This window comes from Eretmochelys imbricata, chromosome 5, assembly GCF_965152235.1.
Source record: "Eretmochelys imbricata isolate rEreImb1 chromosome 5, rEreImb1.hap1, whole genome shotgun sequence".
NCBI classification, from domain to species: Eukaryota; Metazoa; Chordata; order Testudines; family Cheloniidae; genus Eretmochelys; species Eretmochelys imbricata.
This window is the reverse complement of record NC_135576.1, coordinates 90,557,698-90,581,669: the sequence shown is the minus strand read 5'-3', so window position 1 is coordinate 90,581,669 and position 23,972 is coordinate 90,557,698. Positions and strand designations below refer to the sequence as shown.

At 42.5% G+C, this 23,972-nt stretch overlaps 1 protein-coding gene across 1 annotated transcript in view; it reads right to left on the bottom strand.

Moving 5' to 3' along the window:
• GOLM1 (golgi membrane protein 1) overlaps window positions 1–9,523 on the bottom strand; it is a 59,200-nt gene extending 49,677 nt beyond the window's left edge. The window contains exon 1 of the mRNA XM_077817508.1: window positions 9,401–9,523. The gene's annotated coding sequence lies outside the window, so the exon portion shown is untranslated. The remainder of the gene's footprint in view (window positions 1–9,400) is intronic.
• Window positions 9,524–23,972: the final 14,449 nt, after the last annotated feature.

Here is a 23,972-nt window from a genome sequence, read left to right as displayed (position 1 = left end):
TGCCACACTCCAGGAGCATCGGATCGCGACCAACAGAGCCCCGCTCCCCTCTGTGACCAATCTGGCTAGCCACTAGATTGATCCAGATTCTGGACTGGTAACTATACACATCAACTGGCAGGACTGTGTGTGCGTGTGATTGAAAAGCATATACTAACTGTTGTATTCTCAATAAATGCGGTGTGCTGCCTTCTCCCCTATAAAGATCCCATGTGCTTCTTATAAGTATAACAATTGCCCCAATTTGAATGGGATGGATTTTCTATTAATTTTTTGTACATTCTCTGAATAGGTGTGTTTTTAATAAAGAGACCAACTAGTTAACTTGCTATCCCAATGGGATCCAATTCCCAGTGTCTACCTTATTAAGTATTTAATGATGGTGGAAATTCCCAGCAGATCTACGGATGGAAGTAAACCAAATCACAGAGAGGGTGAAAGAGGACGTCAGCAGCAAGTGAACAGCAGAGAAATTGATTTTACTGCTTACCAGTATTACAATGCCCTAGTCGAGCCTGCTTTTAAAATAGTTGGCACAATGTTTAAGGTTTTGTTGTTCCAATTAAGCAACGCCTTTTCTTTTTTCTTTCCCCAACCTCAAGAGGGGTGGGAGAATGCACAAAGTGCCAGACTACTTTAGGGTTTGAATGGCAAGCAGGACAGAAGCAATGCGAGATAAAATTGTATAACCTGATATCTGTCCTGTCATTGCCGCAACAGGAAATAGTGTGGTTTCTTGAAAGACACCTGCCTTCCCTCCCAGCTGTAAAAAAACCAGGTGTGGCTTAATTGGAACAACAAAGCCTTAAATACAGCCAGCTGGCAATGGGAGCACTTCATGTGCAGGGGGACCGTGGCATCGTCACACAGAAGTCAGCCAGCTAAAGCATCTCTCCCCACTGGTTTCACTGCATTTGGCATAGGATCAAGAAAATCTACAGCACAGACCCAGGGGGCCACCACAGGCACTGTGTAGCTCAGGGATGGGCAAACTTTTTGGCCTGTAGGCCACATCTGTGTATGGAATTTGTATGGCAGGCCATAAATGGTCACAAAATTAGAGGTTGGGGTGCGGGAGGGGGTGAAAGCTCTGGGGTGGGGCCAAAAACGAGGAGTTTGGGTTGTGGGAGGGTACTCCAGGTTGGGACCGAGGGATTCAGAGGGTGGGAGGGGGATCAGGACTGGGGTAGGGGGTTGGGGCGCAGGAGGAGGTCAGGGTGTAGGCTCTGGGTGGTACTTACCTCAAGCAGCTCCCAGAAGCAGCGGCATGTCTCCCCTCTGGCTCCTACGCGAAGCTTCGGCCAGGCGGCTCTGTGCACTGCCCTGTCCGCAGGCACCACCCCTGCAGCTCCCATTGGCCATGGTTCCTGGCCAATGGGAGCTGCGGGGGCAGCACGCAGAGCCCCCTGGCTGCCCTTACACATAAGAGCCAGAAGGGGGACATGCCACTGCTTCTGGGAGCTGCGCAGAGTGAGGCAAGCCCCTGACCCTGCTCCCCGGCAGGAGCTCAAGGGCTGGATTAAAACATCTAGAGGGCTGGATGCGGCCCCTGGGCCGTAGTTTGCCCACCCCTGGTGTAGCTACACGGAGTGGAAGCCGTCAGGGAAGGAGGAGCAAAAGGGGAAAAAAACTTTATAAAAATGAAACACAGAAGATGACAAAAACAACAAAGAGATAGGGGCCAAAAGAGAGAGACAGATACAGTGACAATTTAGCCAGTGCATGAAGTGAAGGGACATATGGGAATGTGTAAAAAGAAAAGGAGTACTTGTGGCACCTTAGAGACTAACCAATTTATTTGAGCATAAGCTTTCGTGAGCTACAGCTCACTTCATCGGATGCATACTGTGAAAAGTGTAGAAGATCTTTTTATATACACACAAAGAATGAAAAAATACCTCCTCCCACCCCACTCTCCTGCTGCTAATAGCTTATCTAAAGTGATCACTCTCCTTACAATGTGTATGATAATCAAGTTGGGCCATTTCCAGCACAAATCCAGGTTTTCTCAGCCGCCCCCTTCCCCCCCCCCCCCGTGTCACTATGTATTGGAATGCTATCTGTCAGCCCTTCTCAAGGGAGGCTCCAGCAAAGCCGTGGGAAGCCTTTACTCCTTTTACATAGCATTTAGAAAAAGACAAAAAATCTCTCATCTGTGACAAAGATAAGAGGTGGCAAGAGAGGGATGATTCACACTGACACATTAGTTAAATGAAATATTTGTTCTTTATATACATTTGAAATCTATCTTAAGATCACCTCAAATTATAAGCAAAATGAAACTTTCATTTTTAACTTATTCTCTGTCTTTAGTTATATGCCTACTCGTTTGCTTACTTGCAAACACTGAAAGATTATACAATATGACATTAGATAGCGCAAAGCATATTGCAACATTCATTCCAATTATTTCATAAAGTGTCACTAAGTTGGGGGGTTTGGCAGTTTGAGGTAGAAGAGGCAAGTCATTTTTCAAGCCAGAAGCCTAAGGCAGCCACACTGTTAAAATGAAGGAACCGTAAATTCAACATGCACCTTCCCATGTGGAATGACTAGAAAGCTCAAAAGGGATTTCAAAGGATTTGATTGATTGTTACAATGCACCAATTTGATAGCCCATTGCTTATATATGGTTCTCTCCAGAAGTGCTGATTTTACCATAAGAACTGCATCGTTAATGGGTTTGTCTCTCTGGAAACTCCATAAAAGGTTGCTTGGATTTAAACAATTAATATTCATGGAAATGTTGTTCTATACTTGTCTGAGAGTTTAGTGTTTATATTAAGTTAGTACTCCAGATCCCAAATCAGGATCGAGGCCCTGTTGTGGAAGATGCTATCAAAAAACAAAACAAAAATCTTACCACATGAAGACAGTCTTCTCCCCAAAAGCTTACAGGCTAAGTAGATAGATCTGAAGGGGATCACTTTAAAGTTTTGAAAGTTACAAGAACAGGATCCAAAACTACTAAAAGCCAGAAGATTCATCAAAAAGTAAAATAACATTCTTTTACTAGGAAGTTATTATTTTTAGAACAAAGGAGGACACATGGTTTAAGTAAGCATTCCCAACAGAGAATGTGGGAGAAAGAACCCTTTCGGTTAACAGGCAGCAAAACTTCCAACTTGAAAATAGAAATAGAGATGTAGTTTTACTCATCGGATGGGCAGGAGTCTGTTAAACTCTTATCGCTGTTTACGCCTGCTTAAAGTACCTAGATAGCACTGCATATTGGAAACAGTTTGTTACACAGCTAAGCAAGCAGCCTAGTAAATGTTACAAACATGATTATATAGATACTAATTTGTACAATGTAGATGCGTGGTGGTACAACATATAGTTATTGAAATTGCTATGAAAGTAGTTTTTTGATTCATGGGTAAGCAAGTCACAATTTACATGAAGGAATCTTCTTCCTTAAAGGTCCTCCACAGAATGTGCAAAACAAAAGCTGCATCAATTCACATTAGGTACATTATATAACGACTGTCCTACTGTTAACTGTGGGTTTGGGGTCTTCTATTTTGTTGACCTAGAGATGCTTTTTCAAAAGATGCTTTATTTTAGAGTCCATGTTACTCAAAGAAATCAATGCATGCCTTAGCTTCATTTCTTATACAATGTACTTTTAGGAGTTAAGTCTCAAAATAATTAAAAATAGGCAGTTGTGTAATTCCTATTTCCTGTTGTATACTGAGCCTCCTGTTTGACACGACAATGACAGATTAATGTTATTTAGCAGATATATTAACTCTAGACTAACACTGCAATCAAAGACAAAGTAAAATGTATTGTGAAAGGCCCCTGAGGGAAGACTGACTCAAAATCCTAAAAGGAAAGCTGAAGATCTTGGCTTGCAGGCACAATTTCCAAGTGTCTTGGAAAGTCTGGCTGAGCTCAAACAGCAAGCACAGATGAGGATACTGAACAAAGACTGAAGGAAGGAAAGGTATGCGAACACCCATGGAATAATTTCTCCCCTTCCCCACCACGCTTAGTAATCTGCAGAATCTATTGGAAAAGTGTGGAATATGGAGTTTCATTATTATTTGATTTTGGACAAAACAGGCCAACACTCAAAGCATGCTTTTGAAATTATGAAAAAATTAACTTCATCTAACAATCCATGATAAGATATTTAGAGCCAAGTTCTCTGATACCTGAAGGTCAATTCATGCCACTTTGCTGCCACAACCCTACTTAAAACATTGACTTAGCATCCGAGACAGGTGCAGTGTGGATGGACCCAATTCGCCATCTGTGCAGACCATCCCTACAGGGGTCTACACAACTAAGCAGCATAGCAAGCAGTACAGTAGAGAAAGTAGCAGCACAGACAGAAAGTGAAAGGGGTGTGCATGTTCCTCCATTTACAGATATTCTCAGTAATCCACCTATCAAGTGGGCACAAACCCACAGAGTACACTGGGCAACTAAGGCTCTACATGGCTGTGGAACGGCAGACAACTGTGAAGCAGGGGCCAGGAGACAGCGAGAAGCATCCAGACAAACCATGCTCACCAGCTCTGTTCCTCTCTAACAAGAGTGCCGGACTGCAAGGACAGGGCCTTTGAAATAACTCCGATGGAAGGCTATATGGAGTGCATGACTGTAGTTGACAAAAGGGATGGCTCCAATCTCTGGACAAACTGAAAGGGACTTGCACTAGTGCAAAACATGCAGAAGGTAGCTAGTGAATCACAGCGATAGTCATCATGTCATTACACTTCCTTTATTCACTTCAGCCTCAGTTCTTGGTTTCCACCTGGGAATCCGGCACTTGAGCATACTGCTGAATATGCCCTGCTGAAGCTACCTCTGTGTAAATAAAACCCATGGGAAATGGTTACTTCCTACGTGAGATGTACCCCTCCATTCCACAGTGAGGGAGGAAAAGTCCTTGTGGGCAGGTGAGTCCATTCAGACAATTGCAGGAGAGGGCAGTTCCAGTGGAGAGGAGCAGCTCTGACCTCCTGTGGATTACTTGGGACAAATGGCATTCTGGGGAAAGTAAAGCAGCTAACACCACACAAGTGTGGTGGAAGCAGCGAAACCCCTGAGCTGTGTGGGAGAATCATATTTTCCCCATCATACAGGTATTATCATGAGATTAATGTGTCCAGTTACCTGCATAAACATATACAGGAAAACACTGAGAAAACACATAGCAGGAATCTGATTTGTCTTGAGAACCCCAAGTTTCACCTCCCTTAAAAACTACTTACTTACAAAATCAGACATAAAAATACAAGGGTCACAGCACACTATTACCAAAAAATTGCTGACTTTCTCATTTTTACCAGATAATTATAAAATAAATCAATTGGAATATAAGTATTGTACTTACATTTCAGTGTATAGTATATAGAGCACTTCAAACAAGTCCTGCCTGTGTGAAATTTTAGTTTGTACTGACTTCGCTAGTGCTTTTTATGTAGTCCATTGTAAAACTAGGCAAATATCTAGATGAGTTGATGTACCCTCTGCAAGATCTCTGTGTATCCCCAGGGGTATGAATACCCCTATTTGAGAAACACTGCTCTAAAGCATCTGGAAATAGCCACTGTACAGAGTGTTTGTCTCTAAGAGGGTCACTGGTTTGATCCAAGATGGCAGTCATCATAAAAAAGAAAAAAAAAGAATCTATCAGATGTTGTGATGTCATTGAGTCAATAATTGTTCAAACTATCAAATTACCTCTTTTTAAAGTCCACAGGAAATGAATGGGTAACATTTAGAGAGCATAGCAGATTTAACTGCTTAACATTTTGATCATTCTGATGCAAGCATCATATGAAACCCCTCTGTGATTCACGGGCTCAGAGCCATGATAAAAGGGAGAACTTAAGCCACAAATAGTTTATCAAAATAGCCAGGAAACACTGAAACTTACTATTCCTTCTTTCTTTGTTACTGCTACTCTATTACTTTAAAATCATGGAATATTTATTTTCTCCTTTAATTTAATACCTTCTGAGATGCCAAAAGTAGAACTAATTGCTTTAAGGATATTGTCCTCCCTTTACTTGACAGATAGCAGAACCTACAGAGGTTTATGGCTCAAAATAAAGTTTTGAAGTTTCAGAATTACATATACATTTCAAAAATTAACAGCCAATAAAAGTGTTTTCACAACTGATTTAGAAAATCCAACAGCAACTGTTGTTTTAAATAAATACTCCCTTTGTTTTGTTTGCAACATTGAGAACCTGAAAGTGAAATTGACTATGAGTGAAAGCAAGACTGAATAGCTTAATTGCACATGCAATAAAACTCAAAAATCCACCATAAATAATCCCCGTAAATCGGATTTTTTATGTTTTCAGTTTTAATAACCTAGGGTGTGACTAGTAGCAGGGAATTGGAAAGTTTTATACAGTATGATTTTTACTTTTAATGTCCCTTTTAATATCACCATCTAAAATGGAATCTCACAATGCCTCAAGTCCACAAAAATGCCACATAAAACAATGTTAGGAGAGTAAAAGGGATGTCTAGAAATGGGGGAAAAAAGCACCAAAATGATACCGCAGTCTCTCTCTTCTAATGCCACTTCACATGGCATTCGATTGGAGTCACCCAGGGAAGTTCTCTTCTTAGAGAAGCATTAACATTACAACCACTGCATGTTCCCTCTTTACACCTTCTGCTAAGCAAACTGTTGTTAATTTAAGGGGTTGTCTATACTGGCAATTTACAGCGCTGCAACTTTCTTGCTCAGGGGTGTGAAAAAATACCCCCCGGAGCACAAGTTTCAGTGCTGTAAAGCGCCAGTGTAAACAGTGCACCAGCCCTGGGAGCCATGCTCCCAGCGCTGGTCACTACACCTCTCGTGGAAGTGGGTTTTTTAGAGCACTGGAAGAGCTCTCTCCCAGCAACTACGCAAGCCACGTTAAAGCGCTCCCGCAGCAGCGCTTTAGCATTGCCAGTGTAGACTAGCCCCAAGTGAAAAGGACCCATCCCATGATCAAGCGGAGTTAAAGATAGGAATAGGCCTTCGAATCTCTGAATTGTCCTGGGTTTCTAGTGTAAGCAAAGGCCAGTGTGGCTCCCAATTGTTTACTTCTTTGTCTAGGCATCTTGCATGATGTCAACAACTCAACTCAGCTCAACGGTTTACCAGTGTTTCTCAACCTTTTTGATAGCAGGGACTTGCTGCCTTCTTAAAGTGTGTCAGAGAGATCTCAGGGACCGGTTGTTGAGAAACACTGTGCTCGACAACTGATTTCACATGCTTTTGGGGGAGTGCCTTATCAAGTGGGAGAAATTTTAAAAGTAGGAAGTCCTTCGTAACAGAACAGTGGATATTTAGAATCCATGCAACAATGTTAGGTTAGGGCAGGATCCCTAATCTCTTCTTCTTTGTAGTTTGGCACTTGTCTTTATTTAATTTCATCTTGTTGAGTTCGGATCAATTCTCCAATTTGTCACGGTTATTTTGAATTCTAGTTCCCTCCTTCAAAATTCTTGCAACCCCTCACAGCTTAATGTAATCTGCAAATTTTATAAGCATACTCTCCTTTCTAAGTCATTACTGAAAATACTGAATAGTTCAGGACAGACCCCTGTAGGGCCCCACTAGAAAAACCCTCTCTGTTTCACAGAGAACCATTTATAACTACTTTTTGAGTATGATCTTTCAACCAGTTATGCACCCACCTTATAGTAATTTCATAGAGACCACATTCTCCTAGTTTGCTTATGGGCATGTCATATAACACTGTGTCAAAAGCCTTACTAAAATTAAGATCTATCACATCTACTGCTTCCCCAATCCATTAGGCCAGTACCCCTGTCAAAGAAGGAAATTAAGTTGGTTAGGCATGATTTGTTCTTGACAAATCCATGCTGGCTATTACTTATTGTTGTCTAGATGGTTAAAAGTTGATTGTTCAGTAATTTGTTCCAGTATCTTTCCAGGTATCAAATGTAGGCTGACTGGTTTATAATTACTCAGGTTCCCTTTATCCTCCTTTCTAAAGATAGGTAGGATGTTTGCCCTTCTCCAATACTCTGTGACCTCATCTGTCTGCTCTATGAGTTCTCAAAGACAAACACTAATGGTTCTGAGATTGCTCCAGCTAGTTCCCTAAGTACCCTAGGATGAATTTCATTAGGCCCTGCTACCCTGAATACATCTAATTTAGCTAAATATTATTTACCCTGCTCTGAAATCTGTTTCTCCCCTATGTTAATATTAATTATGTTGAGTATCTGGTCACCACTAACATTTTTAAGTAAAGACTAAAGAAAAATAGGCATTAAACATCACAACCTTCTTAATGTCACCCATTATTAGTTTTCCTTCCCTGATCAGGAGTGGATATTATATATAAATACACAAAAATGTATATAATATATATAAAAATGTGCCCACACATACACCCTCACCAGTCTAAGCAGAGGTTCTGAGAGGTTCCAAGGGCTAGTCTACACCAGCAGCACCTTAACGTGGCTTGCGTGGTCGTGGCTTGCGTGGTCATGGCGCAGTGTGGTCATGGCGCAGTGACCCAGAGCTTTGGAAACAAAACACCTCCACAAGGGGCGCAGCTCCCAGCCCTGGTGCACTGTCTACACTGCTGCTTTACAGCGCTGAAACTTGCTGCGCTCAGGAGGGTGTTTTTTCACACCCCTGAGAGAGAAAGTTGCAGCGCTGTAAATTGCCGGTATAGACAAGCCCTAGATAAAAATAAATGGTGAAACATTCACAATGCGGCAGTTACCCTCATCTGACAACTACCATGACTGAGCAAGTTTATTTTTCCAACCACTCCTTCCCCTGGCCAAGTCTCCACTCCAGGTGCTATAATCCAGCCTCTGGGTGGCTTTTTTCCAAAGACCAGAGGCAGGCCCAGGAGAAAGGATAAAGCCCCTCCCCAAATCCCCTTCTGGACCAGAATCAGACGGTGACACTTTTCCAGAGTAGCCTTGTGGTACTTCGCTTCCTTCTCTTACTTCTCACCGATCCCTGCACCAATCAGTGGGCGGCACCTCAGTATGGCTGGCCGCGCATTTAAATGCGCCCCCACCCCCCAAGATGTGGCTGCGTTTCACTGGTGGGCGAAGAAACTCCCTACCAGAGAGACAGGGTGTAAGAGCCGGGAAACCCTTTGCCAGCTCTGAGGAGCAGGGCTTAGCTACATGGCAGCTGACTCTGCGAGGGACCGTATCCAACGGGGCTCCCTGGGGGAGGGGAACTAGCCCCCTTCCCTCCATGGCCAGGCTGCTCTCCTCGCGCACGTTCGAGCCCAGGCACTGGGTGCAGCGAGGAGCGAGCCAAGCAGGAGCCCGGCCCGGGAGCGAGGCACTCCCCGCAGGGATGCGCTCCCGCCGCCGGGGAAGGGCAAGCCGGGGCGGGGCGGGCCAGCCCCGCAGAGCGGCGGCCCCGAGACTCGCTCACCTTTCTCCGCCGCTCGCAGCGCGCCACGGCCCGCTCGCTCCTGGGGCACAGCCCGGCCGGCAGCACCGTCCCGGCTCTCAGCAACCTCCCCGCGGCCCGGAGGAAGGGGCGGCTGCGGCTGGCGGCGCGGCGGCCGGAGCAGGAAGCACGGCGAGGGGAGCCTGCCAATGAACGGGGAGGGAGCGGAGCGCTCCCAGGCAGGTTGGGCAGCTCCCTCCGCCCCTCCGGGCACCAGCCGGCTCCACGCCCACGCTGCTGCCCCCTGGCCGGGCCCCACGCGCGGTCTGTCGCACCCTCGCGGGACAGAGACAGCAGCCGGGGCTCCCCCCACGCGCCCGCTGCAGAGGCAGCCCCCGTGCCACAGCCGCCGCCTCCCACCCCGTTGCACCAGCCTAGGGGAGCCGTGCAGACGTTGAGGCCCGGCCACATCTTCACCACCCCGGCCACCTAGTAGCAGGAAATAGGAGGAAACCTTCCCATCTGCCCCCTAGCACCACCACAACGCCAGAGTAGGACCTCGGCGACACCAACACCAGAGATAGGAACTGGCCGGTCAACCCGCACACCTCATCTGGACCTGGACCTGGACCTACGCAATCATGCATCAGCTGGGATAAATAAATAATAAAGCAAATAGTGTATGACTGAGCAAAATGGCAAGCAGTGGCAAGTGACAGGTTTCAGAGTAGCAGCTGTGTTAGTCTGTATTCCCAAAAAGAAAAGGAGGACTTGTGGCACCTTAGAGACTAACCAATTTACTTGAGCATAAGCTTTTGTGAGCTACAGCTCACTTCATCGGATGCATACTGTGGAAAGTGTAGATTGTGTGTATAAAAGATCTTCTACACTTTCCACAGTATGCATCCGATGAAGTGAGCTGTAGCTCACGAAAGCTTATGCTCAAATAAATTGGTTAGTCTCTAAGGTGCCACAAGTACTCCTTTTCTAGTGGCAAGTGAGAACGTGTCACGCTTCCAATTGACATAAAGCTAGAAATATTTTAAAAACTTGACAATGCCATGGTGTTAGCCTCAGCCACATAGCAGTAGAATAGGGTATCAGGAAAGCAACCATCATTGATATTTGGAAAAGCCAGGAAAAAATAAAGCAATTTTCAAAAGACTCCAAAGACAGTGGAGCAGTAAAAAGTAGCTGTATTTACTCAAAGCTGCTGATTTTGATAGGGCAATGCAGCTGTGATTTGCAAGAGCGAGATCAAAAGGCACTACTATAACCGGTGTGATAGTAACAAACAAGGCCAAGTAATCTACTGAGAAATGTATCCAGACAAAGGTGAGGACAATTTTAAAGCAAGCAAGGGTGGCATGGAATACAGCAGTTGGGGATGCAAGGAGTCTCTGACAGCTGACTCGAATGCCACTGGTGAATTTAAAAACACTTTCAAATCATTTATTGAACAGCACGAACTTACCCAGGACTGTGTTTAACTGTGACAAGTTGGGCCGGTACTCACGCCTGCTTCCAAACAAGACTCTGGTAGATAGTTCAGAAAAACAGCAAAAAATTTCAAATCCAGTAAAGATGGGGTCACAATGATGGCTCCCTTTGGTGTTCGTTCACAAAAGTCTGCTTTGCAGACATCACTATGTCAGCTCTACCAGTCCATTACTACAGCCAGCGCTGTGCTTGGATGGATAAAGGCATTTTTACCAACTGTTTTTTAAAAAACTTTGTTCCACTTGTAAAAGACTACCTTATGTCCAAATCTTTACCTAGCCGAGCTGTGCTACTGATCAATAATGCTCCATCTCACCCTGCCATTGAAAATCTATTAACGGAAGCATTTGGTATTTGTTTTTGCCACCAAACATCACAAATGGTTCAGCCAATGGACTGAGGCATTCTGGCAAACATGAAACATAGATACAAGTGAAACCTCTTATGGCAATTATTACTAGGATCAATGCGATTTGAATCTTACAGATTTTTGTAAACAGCTGACAATCAAAGATGCTGTCAGCAAAGATGCTGACATGTGTGCAAATCCTGGAGTGAGATTGGCTCTGAGTCTTTGAGACACTAGTGGAATAAACTTTGGCCATGTATTGATAACACTGAACCTGATAATTGGGAAAACAATGATCAGATGGAAATAAAGCAACTAAATTTTTCTGAAGAGCGACATCTTTTGGATATCACCATGGAGGAACAGGAAGGAATGGCTAAACGCAGATAAATATGAGCATGGACACCCTATTCTTAGCAACCATGAGATAATTGAATTGGTACGTGAAACAGCACAGAGAAATGGACAGTGACATTGATAGTGACAAGAAGGAGGGGGAGAAACACCAAGGGGATCCCACACATGCAAGCAGAAGAGTACTTCGCTGCCTGGTCAAGCGATTGAAGACAACAGCCTGAAGCCACACCAATGAACCTAATGATGGGTCAAGAGCTATGCACCTTAGCAGCAAAAAAGCCTGTTAGCAACCTCAAGCAGAGTACCATTGAAGATTTTTTCAAGTCTGCGTAGTTTATCCTGTAGTACTTAAGCAGGAAAGTTAAGTTTGGATGCTTATTTTTAATTGTCATTATAAAGACTAGTGCTGGTATGTTTTACTGCAGCATTTTTTTTAGTGCTATTTGAATGGACATTAAAATCGGTGGGCTTCTGGGTTGGCATTTTTTTTCATGGATAACAAATACTAAAAAGAAGAAAGAGGATTACTTAAAATTGATATACAGTACTATGTTAAATGTAAACTACTAAAAAAAATAGATTTCAGAGTAACAGCCGTGTTAGTCTGTATTCGCAAAAAGAAAAGGAGTACTTGTGGCACCTTAGAGACTAACCAATTTATTTGAGCATGAGCTTTCGTGAGCCACAGCTCACTTCATCAGATGCATACCGTGGAAACTGCAGCAGACTTTATATATACACAGAGAATATGAAACAATACCTCCTCCCACCCCACTGTCCTGCTGGTAATAGCTTATCTAAAGTAATCTTCAGGTTAGGCCATTTCCAGCACAAATCCAGGTTTTCTCACCCTCCACCCCCCCACACAAATTCACTCTCCTGCTGGTGATAGCCCATCCAAAGTGACAACTCTTTACACAATGTGCATGATAATGAAGTTAGGCCATTTCCTGCACAAATCCAGGTTCTCTCACTCCCTCACCCCCCTCCAAAAACCACCCCCATACACACACAAACTCACTCTCCTGCTGGTAATAGCAGGAAATAGAATAAATAAATAAATAAAATAGAGAAAGTTTAAAAAAAGATTTGACAAAATAAGGAAACTATTTCTGTGCTTGTTTCATTTAAATTAAGATGGTCGAAAGCAGCATTTTTCTTCTACATAATAAAGTTTCAAAACTGTATTAAGTCCATGTTCAGTTGTAAACTTTTGAAAGATCAACCATAACGTTTTGTTCAGAGTTACAAACATTTCAGAATTATGAACAACCTCCATTCCCAAGGTGTTCATAAATCTGAGGTTCTACCGTAGTTTTATCTTTGGATGCCCTGGGGGCAGGATCCAGAATGGGAGGCCCTGTGGGAGGTTTCGCAGGGTGATCTCAACCTGTTTGTGCTGTGCCCCACATGCCAGGTCCCAATGCCACTCACTCAAATTTGGCTGAAGCCACCCCGCCATCTTCATAGTGGAGCAGACGGGCCAAACATGAGTGGCGCTGTGACCCTGTGCACTAGCTTACAATGCCTGGAGCGGGGAGCTGGGCCCAGCCACCACAGGACAGAAGCTGCCACTGTGGGGTAGTTTTGTTTTGTTTGTTTGATTTCATTTTACAAGTTATTTTTCACAAATGCAAAAGAACACGAAATAAAATGAAAAACAAGGGGTCTATCTATTTACCTTCCAAAGTGACACAGACCATGGGCAGTAGCCATGGGCGTTTCACCATATTCCCCCACCAAGTCTCCAATATCACTTCCTTTATCAATCTCTGAGTTCTCCAGTCGCCCAAGTCCCACCACTTTATTTGTAAACAATATTTCTTTTGAATATTGTGGCCACTGTACAGATGTGAGTTCAACTGTATCAAATTCACGTTTTAAAAGTTCACATTTATCCCTGTTAAGTCACCAGCCAGCACTATACCATAGCCCGTATTTGTGTTCCTTTGACCCACATTTTTACCCCAACTAGCATAGACTGGAAAAGACAGAAGTAAAGATAACTAGCTGCTTAGGCCCACATTTTTGATAATGGCCATTGATTTTGAATGCCTCAGTATCTGGATGCCCAACCTGAAACACTCATGTCTGAAAAGTTCAGTACCTAAAAAAACAGAGGTGCCCATAATTAGAGGCCACTTTTTAAAAATTCACATTTCCTTTACAAATTTCCATACTGGTGCAGCTTATTATTTTCTTACTTAACATCTTGAATTAGTTCACACATTTTGAAAATTATTATGTAGTTATATAATATTTTCCATTACTTTGGAATTCACCCTTACTTCAAGTCTGTAAGCCATAGGAAAGGGGATCAGTTACTAACTATGTTGTGCTAGTTATAAATGTTTTTCTTCATCCTGCATTCCTCTTTCAAACAGGGACAAAAGAAATAGAACAGCAGAGGGAAAGTAGTTTATCAAGGTACTGCAACACATCCTTTTACAGACAATGAAGTACATGGAAAAGTTTGAAGATTAGTGACAGAAGTAATTATTGAGAGACAAAATATCCAATAATGGATTTTATGCAGAAGATTTAGTAAAAAGAATGCAATTTCTACCTGAACAAAGAGTGAAAACTTAACAAAAAAAAGCTCGTTCTGCAGCTCCTAGCATCAAAAAGTCTGAGGTTTGTTGGGAAGGAGGAGAATGATGTATAATCAAACCTTCTCATGCAGCCGCTTGTACTATCCCATAGCAACTAAAGCTACAGCAAACATGTTTGCACATGTGTAATTTTACTCATGTAAGTAATCCCATTGATGTCAATGGAAAAGTGTTTGCAGAATTGGGACCTAAATGTCCTGCATTACATTTTAAAAAGGAGGCATCAACCTGTGAAGAGGAAGAGCGATCTTGCTGTCTTGCTCCTATTAGAAATATTTTATGCTTAGGGTGGGCATATACTCTCAATCAATATAAATAAGTCTTGTCAGTTTCACTGTGGCCCACAGGGTTCTGAACACCAGCAACCAAACTATTCAGATACATGTCAATTTCATTTTGTAGCTGCTTGGGAAAACTATGAGGAGCAGGAGAAGCACTGGAGCTTTCTGTCTACAGATTCAGGAACAGAACACTGCATCAGTTTACATTTGGTAGGTTACCCTCACAATCAAAGGCTGGAAGCAATTATTTTTAAAATTCTTCAGAATGTGATGTGTTAGGCTGCGGGCTCACCACAGAATGTTTCCTAGTTGCAATAGTGAGTGGGAGTGTGGCTTTTTCAAACACCTGTAGTAATCATTTATCATTAGCACCTATGTAGTGCTAGCATCTTCAAAGTGCTGTACAAAACATGTCATAATTAGGATCCATTGACTGGATAATCTAATATACAATGCAAGTGTTTCTTAAATAAAGGGATATTCATGTTCTCTGCTTATATTCATAAAAGAGTGAAGTGGTTTCATGTAGTATGCAAAGCGATAACGTATTTACTGTATGAAGGCACTGAGAGACTGTTTTAGTGAAGAGTTTCTTGGTCTTTGAATGCTGCAGTATGGTACATTTGTAGTCAAAGAGATTTTTCATGATTTGCAATAGAAATTATGCATTAAAAGTTTTCCATACAGGTAACAAAATTGTACAAGCAACTTCCTTGCAAAAGTTAGGATCTTTTTTTTTTTTAAAGCAACAACTGTTCTTCATTCTCAGGAAGAATTAGGAAAGAAAGGGTTTTCCAGACCTTGAACAAATGTGTTGATAGGGCTGAAATTAAGCCTGCCCTAAGAACAAAAACTGAATCTGATCTTAGAATATTAACGCAAAATCCTAGCTCTTCCACTGAGCGTTCACCACCATCAAAGCCAGTCTGCCATTTTGTCAGCACAGTTGCACATATGTACAGCTTCATAGATTTTAAGGGCAGAAGTACTACTGTGATAATCTAGTCTGACCTCTTGCATGACACAGTCCATAAGATTTCATGTGTTAATTCCTCCTTCAAGTTCAATAGCTGCACTTGAACTAGAGCATATTGTTTGAATTAAAGCATCTTGCTTTAAACATTACCAGTAATGGAGAATCCACCACAACCCTTGGTAACATTTTCCAATGATTAATTACCCTTACAGTTAAAAAAAAAAAGTGCCTTATTTCTAGTCTGAATTTTTTTAGCTTCAACTTCCAGCCATTAGATCTTGTTATGCCTTTGTCTGATCGATTGAAGAGTCTTCTATTATGAAATTTCTTTTTCTTATGTAGGTACTTATAGACTGATCAAGTCACTCCCTTAACTTTCTCTTTAATAAACTAAGCAGATTGAGCTCCGTAAGTCTTTCACTTTAAGGTATGTTTTTGGATCCTTTAATCATTCTCACAGGTCTTCTCTGAACCCCCTCCAATTTTTGAACATCCTTCTTGAATTATGGACACCAGAACTGGACATATTATTTCAATAATGGTCATACAAGTGTCAAATACAGAGGTACAATAACCTCTCTTCTCCTGTTTATACATCCAAGGATTGCATTAGTCCTTTTCATCACAGTGTTGCACTTATGATGTTCAGCAGGTTATCCACCATGACCTTCAAGTATTCCTATTGTCCCTTGTTTCCCAGGATAGACAGTATTCTGAAAGTATCACCTATGTTCTTTGTTAATAGATTTATGATCTTATACTGAAAATGCTTATTGTTTGCCTGCATCCAGTTAACCAATTTATCCACATTGCTCTATATCAGTGACCTGTCCTCTTCATTATTTACCAATCCCCCAATCTTTATGTCATCTGCAAAGTTTGTCAGCATTGAATACTAAATAGTGTCCAGCCAAGAACCAATTCCTGTGGGACTCCCCTAGAAACACAGCCACTCTTCAATGATCTTGTTCCTTAAAAAAGCATGTAACTTTACAAGAATCCTGTTATTTGAGGTACAATGCGCATTCACATCCATAACCCAAGACAAAGTTATGTGTAAATTTTATTCCTATCATTCTTGACAGTACCTTTAAGATACATAATCTCCAAGTAAAAACTCTTCTCAAATGTATTATTCACAAAGTCAAAGTTTGCCCTACAGTAGTTTATAATCAATATTATCTGATAAAAAAGTTGTCTGGGATGTAATGATCAAGGTTGTTCAGAGTTTTATTAATTTAGCACCTGATTAGCAATAAATTCATTAAGCAAAAAAATGGATCCAATCCTGGCCCACTTACATCAATAAGAAAACTCTAATATTGACTTCAAAAAGCACAGGATCAGACCCTGTATTTTGGTGCTGCTTTTGCAGATATTATTCCGAGAGCCAAACTAGCATCATCCTTCCTCAATAGCCACTTTTCCCCATATAAGTCACCAATTACTTATGATTGGGCTGAAGAGCAGTAGGGTATAGTTTACACTTTTATTCTATTTTAAAATTGTAAACATAATTTGCATATAAAATTGTAGATAGTTTTATTAGATCCCTTCCCTGTTCTTCCTATATTGCTTACTGTCTTAGGCCTCAATCCTGCAAAGACTATTACACATGCTTAACTTTAAGCACATGCACAAGTCTTTGCAGCTTAGGAACCTTGGTCTGTAAGCTCTCTGGAACTGGGACTACATCTTACTATGTTTCAGAGTAGCAGCCGTGTTAGTCTGAATCCACACAAAGAAAAGGAGGACTTGTGGCACCTTAGAGACTAATAAATTTAGTTGAGCATAAGCTTCCGTGAGCTACTGCTTACTTCATTGGATGCATCCGATGAAGTGAGCTGTAGCTCAAGAAAGCTTATGTTCAAATAAATTTGTTAGTCTCTAAGGTGCCACAAGTCCTCCTTCATCTTACTATGTGCGTGTGCAGTTTCTAGCACAATGGGACCTCATTCCTGACTGAGGACTTTTAGGTGCTATTGCAATACAAATATAATAAACAAAAGTGTCAAGATATGTTCCGATAGTATATGGGCCAGGTTTTCAGCTGGTGTAAGTCAGCTACACCAGCTGAGGATCTGTCAAAAACTTTATTGATATAAGAAAAACCTGTTGATTTTATCTATTCTAGATGAAGAAGGACAAAAGATCACAGGTGAAAACCCAGCCCATTGAAGTCAATGCGAGTTTTACCATTGCTTTCAATGTGGACAGGATTTCATGCCACATTTTCAAGATGATAAAAGAAAGAAGAAGGGGGAAAAAATCAAAGACGATTAAAATGTATTACTTGCTGGCAACCCTTTTAACTTGTTTTAACTTAGCATTGTACCCTTCAACAGCATGTGTTTGTTTGGGAAAGCACAGGGAACACTGTGTTCTTTTAAAATTGTATTCTTAAGCATCCTTTGGGGCCAGTAGGAACAGAGCTCCTAATGTTGTTAATGCTAATATGAAACACGTCAGCAGGCTGGGCTGGAAAGTCATGACTGTTAGCAATAAAAAGTGGACAGGTAATTGCTTATGTGTGACCTCCACAGCATTAAACTGAGGCACACATGAGGGAGCCTCACCCTCAAACCTAGAGAGCACTGCCGTTGACAAAGGATCCAAGGGTATACATCGAAACACTATGTAATCAGGTGCGTGGCATGGGCTGTACTCCCAAGATGATTACATCCAGAAGTTTGTGTAAGCATGGTTGAGCACTTGTAATTCTCAGGAGCAAGACACCTGCAATTATATTCCATGTACAAATCAAAACCATGCACTTAAACTAGTGCAAGATTGTTAATATGCATCAGTAACTTATGGGATGTGGGGAACAAAATAACTGAATCAGTAATCAATCGATTGTTTCCCATTTCTTTCACATTGGTTAGAACATGATGCGTGATAATTGCAATATGTAGGAGATATATCAGGGAAACCAGGGTGCACTCACATAGAAGTGCCAAAAGACAGCAGAGTGGTGATGGATCAAAGAGTATTTTCTATTCAGAAGAGGCAGAGCAATTTCACTACATAAAAGCAAAGCTTTTATCAACGTTTATCACTTGCTGGGAACACATTGGCATTGAACACAAGCCTTTATTACACAAATTCTCAGTGACACTTCTAGGACATACTGTAACTTTAACAAACATTAGGTATAGAGTATAATAAATGCCTCTGATGGATTTAGAGCTGCCAGTAATAATTTATGAATATTGTATCTTGACCGAGTTATTGCTGTTTACTGTCTGCATATATTGAGTTAATTCAGTGCTGGTTAGTCAGAAAAAGCACCTAGGAAGAGGGAGGTGAATCCTGAGAGGCCCCTTTCTGAAAAAACACTTGAGGGACAATGCAGAACCATTTCCTTTTATATGCTGGCCCTGCTGGACCTGTCAGACAGGTTTTCCTGAGGAGAAACTCAGTCTCTGTGAGGGGAGGGGAGGGGAAATCAAAAGCCTCAGGAGGTTTGAAGGACAGACATTCTTGAGAGAAGGGAGCTAGACGGTTGGAGGGAACTGATTCCCTCAAGAGACTGCCAGAAGTTGGAAATGTCTTGAGAAAGATTAGCCTCCATTTCAAGAAAGATATGCATGTAAGCCTTTTGAGTTTTTTTAAAGCCCGTTCTCTTCTGCTTTGCTGTTCCTTCTGATGAAACAGTACTTTGCTTTAAGAAGACTGTTTAGGGTCACTGTATTCACTGCTGGTCACAGCACCCGAAGGCAAGACTAGGAGGTACTGAGTCCAGTGAAACTAGTTGGGGGTAAGCACAGTTGGTACACAGGATTCTATAGCCTAGCATTTGGTGTAAGAGTGGAAGAATCATGATTCACCCAAGTGACCCTTACCTCATTTATTTTAGAAGTTGTAAGATTTGTAGTGAATGAGGCAGGGGACTGCAGGAAGAGAACACATGGTCTCCTGTTTAGGACAGTTGAATGCCACCCTGGAAAATTGGATTCTATCCCCACACCAAACTTTTCACAGCTAGTCACTTCTACATGTAATTAATGAGAGAGAACCCTGAACATCAGTCTCTTGTTTCTCTAGTTTACAATCTCAAACATTCTTTACTAACTTTCAGTCTACATTTCCTAGCTCTTGAACAGACTTTCCTTCCAGGATTAGTTGAAATTTCTTCAGTAACTTGGAGAAAATGGCTGAAGTCCTGTTTGTTTAAGGGTCCAATACAACTCCTGTTGAAGTTGATTGAGGTCCTTCCATCAGCTACCAAAGGAAGTGGATCAGACACTAAATCAGCTCATGTATGCTCTATTTTAATGATAAAGTAACTCCTCACTTCACATCGTCCTGGTTAACATTGTTTCATTGTTACGTCACTGATCTATTAGAGAACATGCTTGTTTAAAGCTGCACAATGCTCCCTTATAACGCTGTTTGGCAGCCACCTGCTTTGTCCACTGCTTGCAGGAAGAGCAGCCCGTTGGAGCTAGCTGGTGGGGGCTTGGAACCAAGGTAGGCCGGCAGCCCCCAATCAGCTCCCCTAAGTTCCCTGTGCGGGAGTCGCCCAGCAGGCTATCAATTGCCGGGCAATTCAGATGTCCCTCCGCCCCTGCTGTGTGCTGCTCCTGTCCTCTGCCTTGGAGCTGCTCCCGGGAGCCTCCTGCTTGCTGTGCAGGGAATGGGGGGGAAGAGGAATGCTGATGTCAGGGTGTCCCTCTCCCCCTGCTCCTGCCCCCTGCTCCTGTACCCCATCTCCACAGAGCAGGGGGGGACATGACATGGCTCAGGATGGAGGGAGCTCGCTAGCAACAGCTGCTGTCCCTACTTGTTGATCTACTTAAAAAGGCAATGTACTTAGAGTGCGGTCAGCGTACTTAAAGGGGCAATGCGTCTCTCTCTCTCTCTCTCAGACACACACACACACAGTGTGTGTCTCTGTCTTACACACACATGCACACCCCCTGGCACTTTGGAAGGTGGAGGGAGTGGTGCACTCCAGTGGGATACGGTGGGTTCATCAGCATGGGTTCAGTTTCTGCAGGGAATGTTTGCAGCCACTGTCATGTGTCTATTGTGACTCCTCCCTCCATTCATGCTGCCTTGTAGAGTGTGAGGCTACATTAACAACGTGTTAACCCTTGAGGGCTCAGCCGAGTGCTAGTTCATCATTTAGCAGTAAGGCATTCCCTGGGAAATATCCTACTCTCTTCCACCCTCTGACTCCACCACCTCAACCAAGTTTCACAATCATCATTGCTGTGTACAGTATTAAATTGTTTGTTTAAAACTTATTCTTTCCCTCTCTGTCTCTCTAATGTCTTTCGTCTGGCGAAAAAAGTTTCCCTGGAACCTAACTCTCCCCCCCCCCCCATTTACATTAATTTTTATGGGGAAATCGGATTTGCTTAACATCGTTTTGCTTAAAGTAGCATTTTTCAGGAACATAACTACAACGTTAAGTGAGGAGTTACTGTAAAATGTGTTGCGTTGATACAGGTATGCAACTCATATGAGGAAGATGGAATATTTAACTGAAAATCAAGGTGTTCATCTGGATCCAGGGGTTTGCAGAATACCTGTTAAAATATGCAATGTGCAGATATGGTTGCCGCTCCTTATGAAAATTGCATGATCTCTCTCTCTCTTTTTTTAGTCAAAAGACAGTTTTTTACTGACACAGCACAGGAAGAATTCTCATGCATGTCTCTGCTACTTACACTAGAGACTGCTGAAAAGTGAAGGTATTAAATCACCTAAAGAAAAGTTAGACAAAAGGCAGGAAGCAGGATTCATGCCTCCCTGCAGTCAGCAATTTCTAACTTTTATAACAATGTATCACTCCCTCTCCTAATCCAAATCTTTGTTTTGTGTAGTGTTCAGGTTGCTCAAGTGTAAATCCCACGAACACTAAAAAATCAAGGCAATCATAGGTTTAATGTAAGTGTGACATGCAAGAAATTAATCTTTATTCCCTGTCCCCAGACACCTAACATCAGTCAGGATTTTAAAAGGTCAATACTAGTTGTGACGCTGGCAGATCAGATGCCAGCTCAAGCCAAGGCCCCTAAGCCTCACTGAACACTGACATATGCATAGCCAGAAACCAGCCTGGCTCACCTGCGTCTTAGCATTGTTAAAATAGATGTTACCTTTATAAGAATGTGTTTAGTATTTAGACTTGATAAAATGCTCATAGGATGCGGCATGTATTGATCTCACCTATAACACCTGGACCCCCATGATATAAAGTTATATTGAGTGTTTGCATTGTAAACTTCTGTAACTGCGTAACTCACCAACCAGGAAAGAAGAATGAAATAATGTAAAGGGCTGGTCTTGCACACCAAAGGGTCTTTGAACCCAAATGAGCCATTGTGAAACACCACAGGACAAAGACTTTGTTGCTTGCCCCCCCAAGACCCATGAAGAAGAGGTGGCTGCAAACACTTGTCCCATCACAATGTGAACTCTGGAGAAAGGGAATAAAAAATCCCTGACCAGAAGAAAATGGGTCACTATGCTGCTTGGAATTTGGATAGGGCAGTATTTGTTAGCATAAGTAAAAAGAAAAGGAGTACTTGTGGCACCTTAGAGACTAACAAATTTATTTGAGCATAAGCTTTCGTGAGCTACAGCTCACTTCATCGGAATATGAAGCGAGCTGTAGCTCACGAAAGCTTATGCTCAAATAAATTTGTTAGTCTCTAAGGTGCCACAAGTACTCCTTTTCTTTTTGTGAATACAGACTAACATGGCTGCTACTCTGTAAGCATAAGGAGTAATCCCCAAGCTGCTTGGCGTGGGTTAGCTTCAAAGGACATAGAAAGCTTGCATATTGGAGCAATTTCTAATTCCTTTTGGAACCTAAGACTAATTCATTTGTGTGTATATGTTTACCTGCTTTAACATTGTAAATAACTCTAATTTCTTCTTCTTCGTTAATAAATCATTAGTTAGTTTATTATAGGATTGGCTACAAGCATCTTTGGTGTGAGGTCTAAGGTGCAATTGACCTGGGATAAGTGACTGATACTTTGGGACTGGAAGTAACCTGAATATTGTTGTGATTTTTGGTGAAAGGGACCATCTATCATAAAGGCAGGTTTGCCTGCGTGGCAAGATAAACTCGAGACCCAAGGGGACTGTCTGTGACTCCAAGCACTATAGCAGACTAACCACAAGGAGTTCACACTTGTTACTTACCACAGAATCATAGAATCATAGAATATCAGGGTTGGAAGGGACCTCAGGAGGTCATCTAGTCCAACCCCCTGCTTAAAGCAGGACCAATCCCCAATTAAATCATCCCAGCCAGGGCTTTGTCAAGTCTGACCTTAAAAACTTCTAAGGAAGGAGATTCTACCACCTCCCTAGGTAACGCATTCCAGTGTTTCACCACCCTCTTAGTGAAAAAGTTTTTCCTAATATCCAACCTAAACCTCCCCCACTGCAACTTGAGACCATTACTCCTTGTCCTGTCCTCTTCTACCACTGAGAATAGTCTAGAACCATCCTCTCTGGAACCACCTCTCAGGTAGTTGAAAGCAGCTATCAAATCCCCCCTCATTCTTCTCTTCTGCAGACTAAACAATCCCAGTTCCCTCAGCCTCTCCTCATAAGTCATGTGTTCCAGATCCCTAATCATTTTTGTTGCCCTTCGCTGGACTCTCTCCAATTTATCCACATCCTTCTTGTAGTGTGGGGCCCAAAACTGGACACAGTACTCCAGATGAGGCCTCACCAATGTCGAATAGAGGGGAACGATCACGTCCCTCGATCTGCTTGCTATGCCCCTACTTATACATCCCAAAATGCCACTGGCTTTCTTGGCAACAAGGGCATACTGCTGACTCATATCCAGCTTCTTGTCCACTGTCACCCCGAGGTCCTTTCCGCAGAACTGCTGCTTAGCCATTCGGTCCCTAGTCTGTAGCTGTGCATTGGGTTCTTCCGTCCTAAGTGCAGGACCCTGCACTTATCCTTATTGAAACTCATCAGATTTCTTTTGGCCCAATCCTACAATTTGTCTAGGTCCCTCTGTATCCTATCCCTGCCCTCCAGCGTATCTACCACTCCTCCTAGTTTAGTATCATCCGCAAATTTGCTGAGAGTGCAATCCACACCATCCTCCAGATCATTTATGAAGATATTGAACAAAACCGGCCCCAGGACCAACCCCTGGGGCACTCCACTTGACACCGGCTGCCAACTAGACATGGAGCCATTGATCACTACCCGTTGAGCCCGACAATCTAGCCAACTTTCTACCCACCTTATAGTGCATTCATCCAGCCCATACTTCTTTAACTTGCTGACAAGAATACTGTGGGAGACCATGTCAAAAGCTTTGCTAAAGTCAAGAAACAATACATCCACTGTTTTCCCTTCATCCACAGAACCAGTAATCTCATCATAGAAGGTGATTAGATTAGTCAGGCATGACCTTCCCTTGGTGAATCCATGCTGACTGTTCCTGATCACTTTCCTCTCATGTAAGTGCTTCAGGATTGATTCTTTGAGGACCTGCTCCATGATTTTTCCAGGGACTGAGGTGAGGCTGACTGGCCTGTAGTTCCCA